A 16,470-nucleotide genomic window follows, 5' to 3' on the forward strand; every position below is an offset into this window, starting at 1 on the left:
TGCCTATCACTGAGGTCAAAAATAACTTACTGTGGCTTGTGACCGCAGAGCATTCATGGGCATTCTTTTCACGCTTCCTCACCCGCTAATACAGAAGATGCTTTTGACAGTTGCGGGCCGTTGTCCCGGCTGACAAAAAACACCCGAGAACCTGTAACTCATTCAGTTGTGAATCACCTGATGCCCCAAAAGAACTATAGTTATTAACCTCAGGTGCTTATAACTGAGATGACCTTTGCTTTCCCTGATGAGTTTGGCTAAGACACGTCCAGACCGCAGGGTAAGCTGCTGCTACCAAGGGGGTGTGATTTGGCTCCTACTGAATCCTACCAAAGGCTCCTATCACTTCAGCTTAATGCTCCAGTGAGGGAGGACTGCTGCTGAACTGCCAATGGACTAGTCGAGCATTTGCACCGAGTGTTCAGGCTGATCTTGGAGGAGGAAAAATGCTTATTTCTGCAGGAAAAAAAATATCTCCCATAAGGCACTTCAAGGGCCATATATATATATATATATATTTTTTTTTTTTTTTAATATGTGTATTTTGTTTCATGGAATCTTCCCACATTGTACAAAATGAAGATTGGAAAAGTAGATAGGAATTTCTAAAAGGAAAAAGGCAAAAGGCAAAAATACCCTCCCAACTGAATCATTGGAAAATGACTTTAAAATATTGCCATGATGTAGGGAGGAAATGCAAGCATTCTAAGTAAAAAGCAGGGCACTTTACAAAAGAAATCCTTTTATCTGCAAAAAGTTTGGCTCCTGCGACTCTAGGAATCTCATGGGACTGACTCAGAAAGTTACAGTTGGATTCTGTGATGCCACCTCCCGCTTGCTGCTACCACAAATAATCTTTGATTACCTTTTATCACCTACTTTGATATTATTATCAAATTCTTTAGTCAGACCTTGAGGCGTTTGTACCCCCAAAACAAGGCACGAATGTCTGATATTTTGGGGTGCTTTGAAAAGTTTTGTAAAGTCTACATATATCAGACAAGTGTTAGTTTCTTAAGGTCCCACTGAACCGGGCCAATCAATTTACTAGAAAAGGAGCTGAATTAATGTTGTGTTTCTTTTTACGTTTTTTTTTTTTTTTTTTTTTTTTAAAAGCTAGTAACCCTCCACCTCTCACGTAGCAAAAAAGCATGGCTTATTTGTCATGTTTCGATTGGGCTCCCCCAAAGCCTCCTGATCTTAGTATGCCTCTGCACCGTAGGAATCCTGCCAGTAAATAAGAAGGAAGGTACTGAAATATTTGCTCTTTGGTTACTATTCCTGGAGTTTGTTTTTCAATAGTCTTGTATTCAGCTGAACGAAAATACATTTCTTTCTTAATACTTATACAATTTTTACTGTTCTATTGCCTATTACTTTTTGAAGGTGATACCTTGTCAGGATGATATTGAGAGGTTCCTGCAATTCCCAAAGTGAAATCGTTACACTGGAAAGACGAATGCATTTGCTTATCTTTAAGTTGCAAACATTTCTGTTGTATAACAAGAAACTAGTAAGATGAGTAAAAATGATATGGGAAATATCCATGGTTTAGACAACAAAATGAAAGAAAAAGATGAAGGACGAATGTAGCAGAAATAACATTGAGCAGCTTATGGGACATCGTGTGTGCTTAGTAGTTTTGAACATTAAAAAAGTTAGTCTCCTTTAGAAAGTATTTTACAGAGGTATTAGCAGATTGTATTTACTGCAGAAGTTCAGTTAGTATTTGAGAAGTACTAAGCATTTTATGAGGTGCTGGGTTGAGAATGCTGCACGTGTCAGAAAACTTAGGTCTTTTATACCAAAAAAGCTCAGTCATTCAGCTGCAGAAGTCTTGCAAAACATTATTTTGGAATGTTGTGGAATGGAAGGCACAAGAGAAAGGGATCCAGCTACGTTATCAGCTGTGTTGTATTTTCAGTGAGGCTGGCATTCATTAGGATTGTTATTTACTTGTTTATAGCACTTGTGCATTGTTATTATGTAGTAGAAGACATAGCTCCCATCTTCAAGAGCTGGCAGCGTTAGCACTGAAAATGTCCTGGGGGAGCAGAGCAATCAGTAGGGAGAGTTGGAGTATGGAAGAAAACAATTAATACCAGTAAGCTGTATAAAACAGATAAAAATATAAAAATAACCATAACAGGGTTATTTTGGGTGCAAACCTCAGATGATATAAAGAAGCTTATTTGGCGTTATCTGCAGAACCTGATGGTCTGGCCATCAGTAACGATTAGTAGCTGTACTTCCTGTAAATGTTATCTTACAGGAAAGTGCAGAATTTCTTTATAAATAATATGTGACTCACCAAAACAAACATCACGTTTAACACCTTGAAAAGTCACTCACCATTTGAAGCCTTTGCAGCCACAAACCAAAGAAGGTTCCAAAAAAGTCCAATTGTAGATTTTGCTGGTTGAGTTTGGTGTCACTCTGTCCCCTGTACCGGTAGCAGGTGTCAGAAGTTTCTCCCCAAAATGTCTGCAGGCTGTGCATCTGCACCAGGAAGCTCTTAGAGGCCAGAAATGGAATGAGACCATGCAGCTACATCATCAGCTTCTACTGACAGGTCCATTCTCGACCAAAAAGGAGAATAACGATGGGTGTGCAGTGATCACCTGTGACTTTTGAAGTGGTGAGTCACCCTGACATGGGTTTGACAGAGCTACCTGACTCAGTTTCCTGTTTGGCATCCTGTGCAGTTGTCTCATGGCTGCAGCTGGTGGAGCCGAGCGCCTCCCATCAAAGGCATGAATAACATTTGGACTGCTCAAAAAGGTTTCTTTTCCTAATCTGTGCCAGATTAATGTTTTTTCTTCTGAGCGTTGCCTGCTGTAGTGCTGAAGGTACTGTAGCAAGAAGTACTGTCCTGCCTGGTGGACCAAAGCAAGGGAAGGATGCTGTATTAGAAGGACAGTAAGAGACCTGCGTGGGGCAATGGGTCTGCAGAGAGATTACACCACCTCGTGGTACTAAAAAGGAAACCCATATGCCATTGATTTATGTGAACATTGTAATATTGTCAGCGCTATCCTTCACCATATTCTTTGTGTGTCCTACCCTGCTTGCTGTTTCCGACAGCAGATCTACATTGTCAGCACATCATCACTGAACTGTCCATCTGTCAGCGAAGTCCTTCTCTTGTATTGATACATTATCATTTAGAACCATATACAAACTTTTCTATGCACAATAGTGCATTAACTTCCTTTGTTTTGGACATAAAATGTCACTTGTCCTCGCAAGGTCAATTCACGTGTCTTGTGTAGGCATCTGCATTTCTTCAGTATCTGTTGAAGTCCTTGATCATTTAAATAACCCAAGGTAGCCTGAAAATTTTCCTGTGTCAGTACTCTCTTCCTCCACCCCAGATAATATTAAATTAGTATTAATATTAAATACTTTAGCCACATAACCAAATTAGGTCTCGTGGTGGATTAGGCGTATTATGGAACTGAAAGTAATCCATATTACATAAATATTCAAAATCAGAGTGAGATGGGAAAAATAATTGGTGTGCATGGCATATATGTGTACTGCTTGACCTATTTCTTTTTAAAATACTTCTGTTCAATGAAAGTGGCTGGTGAGGTAAGGAAAAATGCTGCTGGTGGTTTGGAAACCAGGCATAGCTAATAAAACTAGAATATCTGTTTCTTTCATACTGAGGTCCTAGGCAAGATTCTGTAAGGTAACTACTTAGAACAACAGATATCTTTGCCAGGAAGAGCTTGCAGTCTAAATAGAAAAGGTCTGCATAAGGCCAAACAGAGAAATTATTGTTACCCACGTTTTGCATGGTGAGAATCAATGTGCAGAGGGCTAAAAGTACTCATGGCTACATAGGAAATCTATAGGCAGGAGAAATTAAAAAGACCCAGTCTTGTGTGTCATCCTTCCTGTCACAAGACAAATTTCAGTAGACTGATGTCTCAATGAAAAGGAAACCATAGAACAAGTTGCTGAAAGTAGATTTGTTATTGAATGACTGTAATCTCGCGGTCTGCAAATCATTTGAATACTTCTTCCTCTCTTAATATAAAAATGCTGTTGAAATGATATTCAAAGTTCTTGGCTTGGGATGTTAAACAAACACTTCTCTAATTTTAATTTCCTGTCCTTAATTAAATTCCTTAATTTTTTGAGTATTCTAAAACATTCCAAGAGGCTATGTTAGGCAGCAAGTAAGAAATGTGACTAAATGACAACAAACTGTTCTTCCATCTCTTCCCCTTCTACCGACCTAGACCCACAGAGCATGAGGTGGAAAGCAAACCGTACTGGAATTTGGACGATTTCTCTAAATGTGTCACTCCTTGGCTGCGTAGAAACATCAGTGCAGTGCAGTTTGAAGGACTGTTTTCAGCGAGCCTGCAGTTAATGCCAGCCCTTTCTCTATCTCCTCTGCAGCCAGTGTAGCCGACTGCATGCTTCCGTAAATAATCAGTGATAACGCTTGACATCCTGCCGGCTACACCAAGTGTTGTGGGCAGAGTGATTAACTTCACTCGTAAGAGAGCAGCAGTGAAATATTTATTAAGGTGAAACAGTGATTTAACAAAATCAGTAATAAATGCAATAAAACCAGTAGTAAATGTGATAAAACCAGTAGTAAATGCAATAGTGTTTTACGAGATTCGATGTCAAGGCACACTCTGGTATTTGCTGCATAGAGGACAGGGTCAGACAAGCTGTCAGGGAGACCCTCCCATTGAGTCACGAGGTTCAGAAAGGACCCCCTTGCTTTCTAAACTCCTTCTCAGAGAGGAGTCTGCGTGCGGCTGGATCCAATCCTGGTCCCAGACTTGGTCAACGGTTTATGTCTAAAGGATTATATATGTGCAATCAATCCTTTACATCACTTAGCTAAGATCTCAAAGTTTAGCATGCTGTTGGTCACTTACCGAGGATCTGTTGCAGCAGGAATCTCTCAACCTCGAGGACTAGAACCTTAAGGGAGCGTCCTCACAAAAGGGGAGATCCTGGCGTGCAGCCCGCTGCCATACAGGAGAGCTCAAAGGGCTCTTGGGCTGTCCACTATTTATAGAGTACGATAATTGACCTATAGTCATATTCTCATGGGAACAAAATATCTAGGTCCCCACTCCAGACAGTGTTTTGGCTGTGTTTCCAGCCATCCCCCGAAGTCCAGGTGCAACTTATCGCAACTGATGTGATGGCCATGGTGGCCATGGCCTGAGCAGGAGGCAGGAGGGGGAGGGAGGAGGAAGAAGAGGGGGAAAAAACAGGGAGAGCACACCGCCACACATGCGTCCTTACGGTCTGCAGAAGAAAAGCTGCTGAGACACATACTACCCTGTAAGGTCTAGGGCAGAACCAGAGATGTTTGCCAGTCAGCTGCCGAGGGCAAAATAGTATCTCCTCATTGTAAGGACAGAGTAACTTCTTGTTGTTGTTGTTTTCTGTTTTCTTAACTGAAAAAAAAAGGGATCAAGAAGGGCAAGGCATGGGGCGGTGTGGAGCACGTGCTTGGAGGGGATTCCACTTTGTCCTTCCTGCTTCCAGTGTCAGCGTACGTGGGGCGTGCTGTGGGGTATGATGGAAGGGGGCAGCATCTCCACACTCTGTAGGTGACACATTGGCCAAAGTGACACTGTGTAGTTGTGGCCCGTGACTCTTGCTGTGCCGGGGGGCGGTGGGGAGATCACCGTGAAGGTGCCGATGGGGATGGGAGCACAGGTTGGGGCACCAGCATGGCAGTTCCTGTGGCTGTAGTGAGGTTGTGGTGGTGACAGTAGCTTTCCTGATTCTGCTTCTGCTCGTGCAGGGAGGATGGTAGGTACCAGGAAATGAGCTCTCTAGGAGCCGGAGTGCATGCTCCATGCTGCTGTAGCACTCGGCTGAATTGCCACCTATTGAACCCCAGAAAGTGTGGGGGCCTAGTCCTTCCCCATTTCCCAGCCACTATCTCGACTGTTTATTTCCATCCATATGGGTAGTTTTTCCATCCATAACAAAAATAAATGCTGCCTCCTGCCTCAAAAATGGGGTCGGAGCAAGAAAAAAAGAAAACATGGAGAGAAAGCAATTGATTGCAGAAGAAAAAGGATAAAAACAAAGTAAGGGCAAGGACCAGAAGGTTAAAAATAAGGAACTAGAGAAGAACACCAAGCAGAGCACCCCACACTGCACCTTTTGGTCCTTGAAAGCATCCTAAGAGTCAGCAGACGTTGTCCATTGATGCTCCCCTAGAGACATAATAGGGTGAGAGAGGAGAAACAGGCCTCACTTTTGTCAGGATCCCGCAACAACCTTCCTCTTGATAGAAGATCAGCTTGTCCAGGACAGGAGGAGCTTAGAGCTGTATTCATTTCTGCACAGATTTCCAAGTGCCAATGGCAATGAATGATGCCATTTTCTGCCAAGGCCCAGCAGGGACATGCCAGCTCCTCACACAAGTGACCCATGTCTTCATCTCCTGCAGAGCCGCTCAGCATAATCTCTTCTTAAGTGCTGATGTTCTCAACTACATTTGCTCCAAACAGCACTCTGTGCTGGCTTCTTCTTTGAAGACCTACATGGCTTTGAGAGTTTTCCTCTTTTCCAACGCCTTGCCATTTCAGCGCAGTGCTCTGCACCAAACTGTAGGCTATTGGCTTTGCAAAGCCTCCTTGAAGCGGCAGAAAGCTCTGCCAGAAGATGTTATATTCTGGACAGTAGTTGTGGAAAGGTTGATCTGCAATGTTGAGATGTGAGCCTTGGACCCCTGCTTGCTACATGAGGCATTTCAGTGCCAGGAGTCCCCAGCACAGAGGGAGTCGCTCATTCCCACCTCGAATGAGCATCAGCCAAGTTTAAAACTAGAGCAAGAGCCTCCATGCATCAAGCTGCAAAGACAGGACTGTCACTGTTGACAGTAAATACCGATACCACACAGTTTATGAAACATTTCATGCAGTGCCTGTGCCTCTTGCTCTGGCCAACCCTGAACCATGCTGCTGCAATTTTTGAGGTTATTCCTGTGTTTTGTGGCATTCTTACGCAGTGTTTCTTAATGAGGAGTGACTCCATAATATATTTCCAGTACAGAATTGCCCCCGTAAATGTCACTTTCCAATTACATTAGGACTCATGCATGAGGAAAAATGTTCTTTTCTGCCGCTGTGAAGACACAGTTTCAAAGAGATTTAGAGGAGCTGATATCCAGAGCTGGGCCATGAATAGAGCTACACGCACTATTCTAGCAGCATGCACTGCATCGTCCTTGGACTACAGTTGTTGCTGTTATTGGTTGTTGCTATAATATTGATTGCTGCCATACAATTGATTGTTGCCATACAATTGATTGATATTATACTGTTGAATGCTGATAGTAATTTGTAATAGCTTGAGATATATTCACTTTCTTAACCATAGGTATACTTGCTAGAGGTGGTAGTTCACTTGCTAGTGGCAATTTGTGTGGTATTTGTGGTAATCTGTAATAAAGCAGAGAAATGTAGATAAAAGCCTCCACATCCTTGTGCATTATGGACTTGTGCGAACTCATGGTTGTGATCTCCACACACACCCAGGCTGGGTAACCCTCTGAGTTGGGACAAAGTGTCGACTCACAGGTGTGTCAGAAGTTACTGGAACTATAAAGGAAAGTTTCTGCTATCTCAAAATCTGCACAATAAATATGATGTTATAATGACTGTGATCTGACCGAGGGTTTCTGCCTAGAGGTCTGACTCCTCTGCAGAGGGACTGTTTTTAATTGGGGAAGCAGATTACTTCCCTGTTGTGGTTTGGGATGGATTGGCCAATGAGAAAGACAGATGCTCTCCCCCACCTCTCTCTGCAAGGAGAGCAGGAAGAGAGATAAAGAGATTTATGAGTTTAGAAGGAACTAAACTACTTTAATGAAATATTAATAAAATAAAATAAAAAAAGGAAATAGTGAAATAGATACAATATATACAAAACCATATCAAGCTCCCAGGGTGACGATCATGTCACCGGCAGGCACTGGGGAAGTCCCAGACTGGACTCTGGGTGACAGACAGGAACTGGATTCAGGAACTGGATGCCGGAACGCACGGATCAGTTTCAAAGGCAGAGGAACAGACAGAGTCCTCCTCGGATGCTGACCACTGAAGAAAGAGGGCTGAACGTTTGATCCCACAGCCTTATACTGAGCATGAAGCAGATGGGATGGAATACTCCATTGGTCAGTTTTGGGTCACCTCTCCTGTCTGCTCCTCCTTACAGGTGCGATCCCTTTACGCTTTTCTGTTTCTGACCCTCCAACGGGGCAAATAACAAAGTTAGCTGACCTTGGTTGTTACAGCGATAAGTATAAGCAAAGGCCTCTCTTGGTCTTCTCTCTCTGAGAGCTAACAGTTTCTGCACAATATGCTGTTAATTTCAATACTTTCAGAGACTTAGAAGAGGCTTAGCTACAAAGTAAAATTACTGAACAGATAATTGGTTCTGTTTTAGCTCAAACCGGGACATTCCCCAAGCAAACTGAGGAAGCAAGATTGCCTTACCAGGGACACCACATGCCACATTTGTTCTCCCCATCCGAACAGGTCGTTCCCCCGTGCATGCTCATGGGGATTGCTTCTACTTCTAGCAATTCTTCTTTCAGCCTGTTTTAGGAGGAGGGAGACTCATCCCCACATCTGCCGTTTGCAGCCTCAGATCCCAGTCTTGTTCAACATGTTCATCAATGACCTGGATGAGGGGACAGAGTGCATCCTCAGCAAGTTGGCTGATGATACCAAACTGGGAGGGCTGGCCGACACTCCAGAGGGCTGTGCCGCCATCCAGCATGACCTGGACAGGCTGGAGAGCTGGGCAGAGAAGAACCTAATGAGGTTCAACAAGGGCAAGTGTAGGGTCCTGCACCTGGGGAGGAAGAACCCCAGGCACCAATATAGGTTAGGGGTGGACCTGCTGGAAAGCACTACTGAGGAGAAGGCTCTGGGAGTCCTGGTGGATAGTGAACTATCCATGAGCCAGCGATGTGCCCTTGTCGCCAAGAGGGCCAATGGAATCCTGGGCTGCGTAGGGAAGAGTGTGGCCAGTAGGTGGAGGGAGGTCATTCTCCCCCTCTACTCCGCACTGGTGAGGCCACAACTGGAATACTGCGTCCAGTTCTGGGCTCCCCAGTTCAAGAGAGACAGGGAACTACTGGAGAGAGTCCAGCGTAGGGCAACAGAGATGATTAAGGGATTGGAGCATCTCCCTGATGAGGAAAGGCTGAGAGAGCTGGGACTCTTTAGCCTGGAGAAGAGAAGGCTGAGGGGAGACCTTATCTATGTTTACAAGTACCTAAAGGGTGGGTTGAAGGAGGATGGAGCCGGACTCTTTTCAGTGGTTCCCAGTGACAGGATGAGGGGCAACGGGCACAAGCTGGAACATGGGAAGTTCCACTCAAATATGAGGAAGAACTTCTTTCCGGTGAGGGTGGCAGAGCCCTGGAAGAGGCTGCCCAGGGAGGTGGTAGAGTCCCCTTCTCTGGAGATCTTCAAGCCCTGCCTGGATGCAGTCCTGAGTGATGTGCTCTGGGCAACCCTGCTTTGGCAGGGGAGTTGGACTAGATGATCTCTAGAGGTCCCTTCCAACTCTGACAATTCTGTGATTCTGTGATTCCATGATCCCAGAGCCCCCGCCGTGTAGGACAGGAGGTGTTTGGGAAGTGGGACTGGCTGGCTGCTGTGCAGCAGAGAACCTGGAACAGCAGGCAGCACAGGCAGAGTTGCAGCTGCCTGCACTCCCCCCTCGGGGAGGGGGCGGGGGGAAGGAGGAGGTAGGAGGTGGAAGGATCAGGGTTGACTTTGGTCTACCTTGGCTTTGTTGTTGGGGAAACCACCAAACCCCATCCAACCAAAAATGTGCAACCACACTGAGCAGAGCTGAGTAGTTTATGATAAGGTGTTGCCGAGATGCATGTTGTGGTTCAGGGCCTGGTTCCTGTATGTTTCTGTATGGCTTTGGGTGCTTGAAGATTCGTATGCTGCAACATGTGTGGAGCTGGTGTGACCTACTGGGTCACTTCTCCGTTCCCAGTAATGATCCCCTGCACAGTACTCGGTTTGCTGGGTCTGGCTGAGACGATGTTAAGGCTGCAGGAACACCTTGTGCTCTACTTGTGCAGTTACAGCTGGCTGAAGCAAAATGTTTTGGGAGAAAGTTATCCTTTAATGTGTATTGAACAAATGCATGATATGGACAGAGGGGTTTTGATTTATGAAATATTTTTACAGAGGGTTTTTTTTAGAATCATAGAATCGTCTAGGTTGGAAGAGACCCTTGGGATCATCGAGTCCAACCGTCTACCCTACTCTACAAAGTTCTCCCCTACACCATATCCCCCAACACCACATCTAAACGTCTCTTAAACATAGCCAGGGATGGTGACTCAACCACCTCCCTGGGCAGCCTGTTCCAATGCCCGACCACTCTTTCTGTGAAAAATTCTTTCCTAATGTTCAGTCTAAACCTACCCTGCTGGAGCTTGAAGCCATTCCCTCTCGTTCTGTCATTAGTTACCTGTGCGAAGAGACCAGCACCAACCTCTCTACAGTGTCCTTTCAAGTAGTTGTAGAGAGTGATGAGGTCTCCCCTCAGCCTCCTCTTCCTCATACTAAACAGTCCCAGCTCCTTCAACCGCTCTTCATATGATTTGTTTTCCAAAACAAATCACACTCTTACAGTCTGCATTTATTGAAGCAACTAATCATGGTCTTAGACATGCAAGGATAAGCAGAGATGGGTATTTTAGAGAGCCTGTGGGTAGAGGAGGAAACAGAATAACAGAAGCTTTCCCAGTCTTTTGTTGAAGAAATTAACATGATAGTGTTAATTTAATACCTGATCATCTCAGATGTTTGGTGGCTGTGGTCTGCTGGTCTGATTGTCCTGACTGAAAATCCCTTTTCCCTCTTTGCTCTTAGCTCCTTTGACAATGTACATTAGATCACTGAGGACTCCAGAGGACTCAACCTGAAACGCACAGGTGTGCATCTGTGCTGTCTGTGCTGTAGGGGCATTGGTTTCTGAGGGACTCAAGACTCCTGAAACCTCATCACCAGACTGCCCGTGCAGCAAAGGCCAACCACATACTGAGCTGCATTAGCAAGGCTATAGCCACTCAGCTGAAGGAGGCGGTGGCTCCCCTCTGTTCAACAGTTGTGAGACCACGTCAGGAGTACCATGCCTAGTTTGGGATGCCCCAGTACAAGAGAGAAGGTGGCATACTGGAGTGAGCCTAGTGGAGCAGTAAGGGGCTGAAGCACGTGATGTGCAGGAGAGGCTTCGGGACCTGGATTTGCTCAGACTTGAGAAAGCTATCTAAAATCAGGTAAGAGGAGAGTGTGGAGAAGACAAGAGTTGGACTCTTCTCAAAGGTGCAGTTAGAGGACAACAGGCAATGGACAGAAGTTGGAACATGGGAAATTCCAACTTCATAAAAGGGAAAAAAAACGTTTTACCATGAAGATAAGAAGGAACAGATGCCCGAAAAGGCTGTGGAGTGTTGTCATGGTTTAACCCCAGTCAGCCACTAGGACCAAGCAGCTCACTCCCTCCCCCCAGTAGGATGGGGAGAAAGGGGCTTTGCAGGCTTACCTCTTTATACAGAGTAGCTCCGTAACTGACCCAGAGGCTTGAATCTGTGTGTCATCATACTCTACTCCTGCCTGCATTGCTTCTTCTGTGAGCTTGGGCAAAAAGCTTAGGACATTTGTCTCGTGCTTCTGATCCACTCCCGTGCTTGCTCTGAGTGCCCTGAAGGGCCAATGCTAAGGACTGGTGTGTTTGCACATGTGCAATACACCTGGAACGACTCCGGACTCGTGCATACACAGCTCTGCAAGCATTAAGACAGAGCCGGTGGTATCAGATGAAGGAATATGGCCACCGTTCTTAACTTAAAACTCAGATGTTTTATTAAACTCAGAAAATCCTAGAGAATCCTAGAAATCCTAGGAAAAAAAAACCAGAAAAGTCTTTCAAGTAATGCAGAAGAAAATGGGAAACAGTAGGTGATGTATAATAAACCTGTTCTCATCTTGCTTTGATTTCCAGAAATGTTTTCTTTTACCATACGGAAACGTTGGGAAGGAGGGCTTTCCTCCACAAGCCTGACAAGTGTTGAAAAGTGTCTCCTTCCCTGTGACAGGAGGAAGCATTTTGAAACAGGAGGACAAACAAAGCAGCGGATGAATGGGAAATAAGTAAGGATCTCATTTGGTAGACAAAATAAATAATATTATCTCTGAGAAGCAGGCAGAGCTGTGAGGGCAGAAACTACAAGTGGAAGAATACGGCCAGACGCTGCGAGTGGAAGAGAGAGAGAACCGTGTAGAACCAAAAAAAACCCACCCCAAACCCTACATCAAGGCCTTCTTAGAAGGTCTCAGAGAAGCCACAAGAAGTGAAGCATGAAGTGTGAAGATTCAGAAATGCAGGTACTGCGGTGTTTAAGGGTCAGCCGAGAATTTGACCTCACCTTGGGGAAATGACAGCAAAACCTGGCCTTGTGGCTACAGTCTAAGCAGATCAAATAGGTACAGAGTGCAAGCAAAGACAGCAGTCACTCGGTGGCAGCTTTGGGGGAACTTTGCAGCTTTTGGGGAAGGGTGAACCAAGTGATGTGAAAGTGCAGGAGGCTCTGAGCTGCAGCGAGTCCTTTCCTTGGCTTATGGAATAGGTGTTTGCAGAGCCTGCAGGCTGCCTGGCTGACCTCTGCAGTTCTTCCCCGGGGCAAAAGAGGGAAGAAGAAACTGTACTGCTGCCTCAAATTGGGGCAACTTCTCCTGTGCAGCACAGGGTCTCGAGGAACTGCAGGGTGAAATAGGAAGGGAACCCTTCCATCTTCCACAGTGTGTGCTGGTGTCACCACGAAGTTAATCTGAAGTGAGGCAGAAGAGCAAGTACCTGGAGAGGTGAGAGGCCATCTGCTGTTTTCATTTTGCCTAGTTGTAGCAAAGGATTTGTGCCGGGTTCTGAAATCCTTTTTCTGAGCTGGCCCATCAAAGGGCAGACCGCTGTTTGTTAGAGTGTTTTAAAACTAGCACAACTTGCATGTTTTCTTGAACTATAAAAAAACATACATAGAGCACCTTTTGTGTTCTCATATTTTTTTTTGCCTGGGTTTGCATTTTGATTGGAGAAATTAAAAGAAGAAGTATCAGCATGTAATAGGCGTATATTTTGACGTGTATGACTGCTATGTTCTGGAAAAAAACAGAGAAGTACGCATAGCCTCGAAATGCATTAATATAAAGCCAGGAAATACTAACAATTTCAGAAATGCTTCTGAAAGTTTTGATCCATTTTACTGCACATTGATGGGTCAGTGATCATATCACTGGAAACTTTTTAACAAGATCTTTCCTCTTTTGTGTTCAGAAATTGTTACGTTCTTGTTGTTCTACAAGGACCCTATTATTTCTAGATTTTGTCATTCTGCCTATGCAATCTCCTTTCACAGCAGTATGAGCTCAGACTGATTTCTTGACTAGACAGTTTCTTGACTCATTGTGGCCATTGTAAATAAGACCTGGCTGAAACCAAATCATAGAACCGTATGATTTTTATTGAATTTGCTGTAAATTCTTTGCTGAAATTCAGTGGCAATAGTAGGGCACAACTACAGGTAGGGACATGAATGGTGTTTGCCGAACCTTGAGAATGGCTTGCGGTCACTGAATTGCTCCAAAATATAAAGAAGCTTCTTTCTTTACCATAAAGTACTGATGCATTTAGTTGTACAAAAGGTTGTCTTTCTATACCTCTGACCCACCATGGTTGGGAGGAACAGGTGAGTGGCAGCCCAGCTGAGGAGCTGTAACTCAGCACAAGGAGCTTCTGTGAAACAGTGCTGATCATGCACTGCAGAAGAAAGGTATCTCTAAGCACCCAGTTCTTTTCACGTGCTGTGCAGAAAGCTGAGATGCTCGGAATTAAACTGGAAGCCAAGGACCTGATGCTTGGATACTTCAGGGTCTTGTGTTTCTGCAACGTGCGAGGAAGCACAGTCCAGACCTACCTAAGCTAGGACTGTCCAGACGTGAATGTTTGTAGGATGCACTATGAGGATACATTCCATGCAGTATGAAAGCAATTTAACCGTGGCAGCATGGGGCTGTGTTTGAGTTGGTCCCTTCTCTCTACTGGGCAGTATAGCTGTGGCTGCAGGCATACGGGCTGGTGAAGCCAGCTGAGGCTTTGGTGGTACGTTATACAGCAAGGTCCTGGATTCATCCTTTAAGTCCAGCTCTGTTGTTTGCATCTTGCTAATGTGGTGGATGGATTGCTTGCAGAAGCTTTGAGCAGCCCCCGTGCATTGTTTTTGTTGTCAGTGAGTCAGCACAGATCCTGGCCTCTGTATGTCTGATCCGAAGAGTGTCCTAGCCATAATGGCTGCAGTGTCGACAAGAAGCAACAGGGAAGTACAGAGAGAATGGGAGGTGGAAGCAGGGATAAGACTTCACCAGAGTTCTGTGCTAAGTGCTAAATAAAAGCAGTAAGAAACAGGAAGTCAGGGGCAGATACTATATGTGGTAGGCTATGTATCACTCAGCATACACTTGGTGGGAAAAATGCTATGAGTATCTTGGCAAGAATCACAACCGAGGCATTTTAATTATTAGAAAGAAACAGTGAATGAAGGCAAGGTTCTTAAAAAAAAAAATATATATAAAAATTAAAAAGCCCAGAAGCTGTCGTACAGAGACAACAAGGCAGCAGTCTGCAAACAAAAAGCAGGTACAGCAGAAATGGGATGAATAGCAGCCAAATCAGAACTGTACGCAAAACAGAAAGAAAAAACCAAACCTACCCAGAAATAAGATGGGGAAAAAAGAGGGGGGGGTGTGTGGAAACATCTTTGTCCTGAAAGCTCTCTGAGCACAGGTCTCTCTTCTTACACATCTGAAGTGCTCACGTGCTCTGTCTATAGCGTATTCCTGTTTCCCTTCAAAGGATCAAGCAAAGCCCAGGATTCTCTGCTTCAAATACACTCGTACCATTGTACTTACTTTGTTGCAAGCAACTGTGGACTCCTGCAAGAGCTGCATTTTGATCATCCAGGTGCACAGCGCAACTTGCTTCCAACCGGAATTACTGGCTTGAACCCGTGCCTACCCAGCGTATGTAGCTGTCACGGAAGAGAGTCAGATGAGTCAAAGCATTTGCAGGAAAAGTACGCAGGGGAAAACAAGTACCTGTGATTTGTATGTATATACTTGAGTGCAAAATGAAATATTTTATTTTTCTCTTACCATGGGGTCTTTCGTCTCACAGCTTGCATTTAGCTTTACATGCAAGGCGGGTAAGGAGAAATTCAGGAAATTACATTTGAGAGACGAGAACAGCAGCAGCACCCCATTGAACCACGGAGAATTTGCAGGAAGCACTTATTGTTTTAAAATAAGTTCAGGCAAACAGAACCAAACACATTTGTACTACGAGAAAGGAACTTTGAGAACAGAGTTCTGGGATTTCCAAGTGTGTAGAGATGCTTCCAGGAGAAGCTAAGAGAGCAGGGCTCTCTCCTCTTCCCAGGTGGTGAGGAAATGCTTCCCTCCTCCCTTCCATGCTGCTCTCCTTCATGCAGCGGCAGTGATCTCCTGAGGTGATGCTCCACTCCCAGCAGCCACGAGCCGTGGTGGGAGATGTAGGGAAAACAAGGATGGCTGTTGGTCAGGCTCCTGGTCTCTCTGCTGGTGCTGGCAGCTCTGGTTAGTGTTGGTTTCAGGTCCTCCTGCCAGCTCAGCAGAGGGGAATTCCTTTCTGAGGTGGAGGAGGAGAAGGGCAGGAGGAAGAGGAGGGCCTCGCGTGCAATCGGCTGGCGAAGGGTAAAAGGAAGAGGCTGGAGAAGTCGGAGAACAGTAAGTGCCACTCAAACAGTTTTCAGCAAGCTAACATGTGACTTGTTCAGGTGCTGGGTGAGATGAGAATATTTGGCACTAGAAAGACACAGTTTGGCACCCCTTATTTCTTTTTGCTATCAGAAGGCAAAGTTGCTTCAAATTTTGCATGCCAGATCTTTGTAAAAAGTAATATTTTCAAAGACTAATGAGGCCTTGGATGATACAGGGAGCAATATAGAGCGGCAGTACCTGAGCCTTATGACACCTCATTGTCCATGGGGAACAGGCATCTTGCACCCTGGTTTTCGGAAAAGTTGTCTTATTCTCCCCACAACCTCTCCAGCGTAGATGGATGGATCGCTTCAGAGAGATTTTCACACCAAGAACAAAAACCTCCACAGCGATTACACCTAGCTCTTATACAGGCCTCCAAGGCAATCTGTTTGCTTCCCTCTTGTCTTGCATAGCTAGGCTGAAGTGAGGAACAGACCATCTGAGGAGGTTCAGGACACTCTCTCCTGGTCTACGGAGAGCTGTCTGAAGGGGGCCGCTGCACGTATGGTACTCGCTCTGTTTCTTGCTTCTCCATGTTGATATCAAAAGTAGGGAACAATATTCTGTGCATTCCTAGTATTAA

This window comes from Numenius arquata, chromosome 1 (genome assembly GCF_964106895.1).
Source record: "Numenius arquata chromosome 1, bNumArq3.hap1.1, whole genome shotgun sequence".
In the NCBI taxonomy this organism is placed as follows: Eukaryota; Metazoa; Chordata; class Aves; order Charadriiformes; family Scolopacidae; genus Numenius; species Numenius arquata.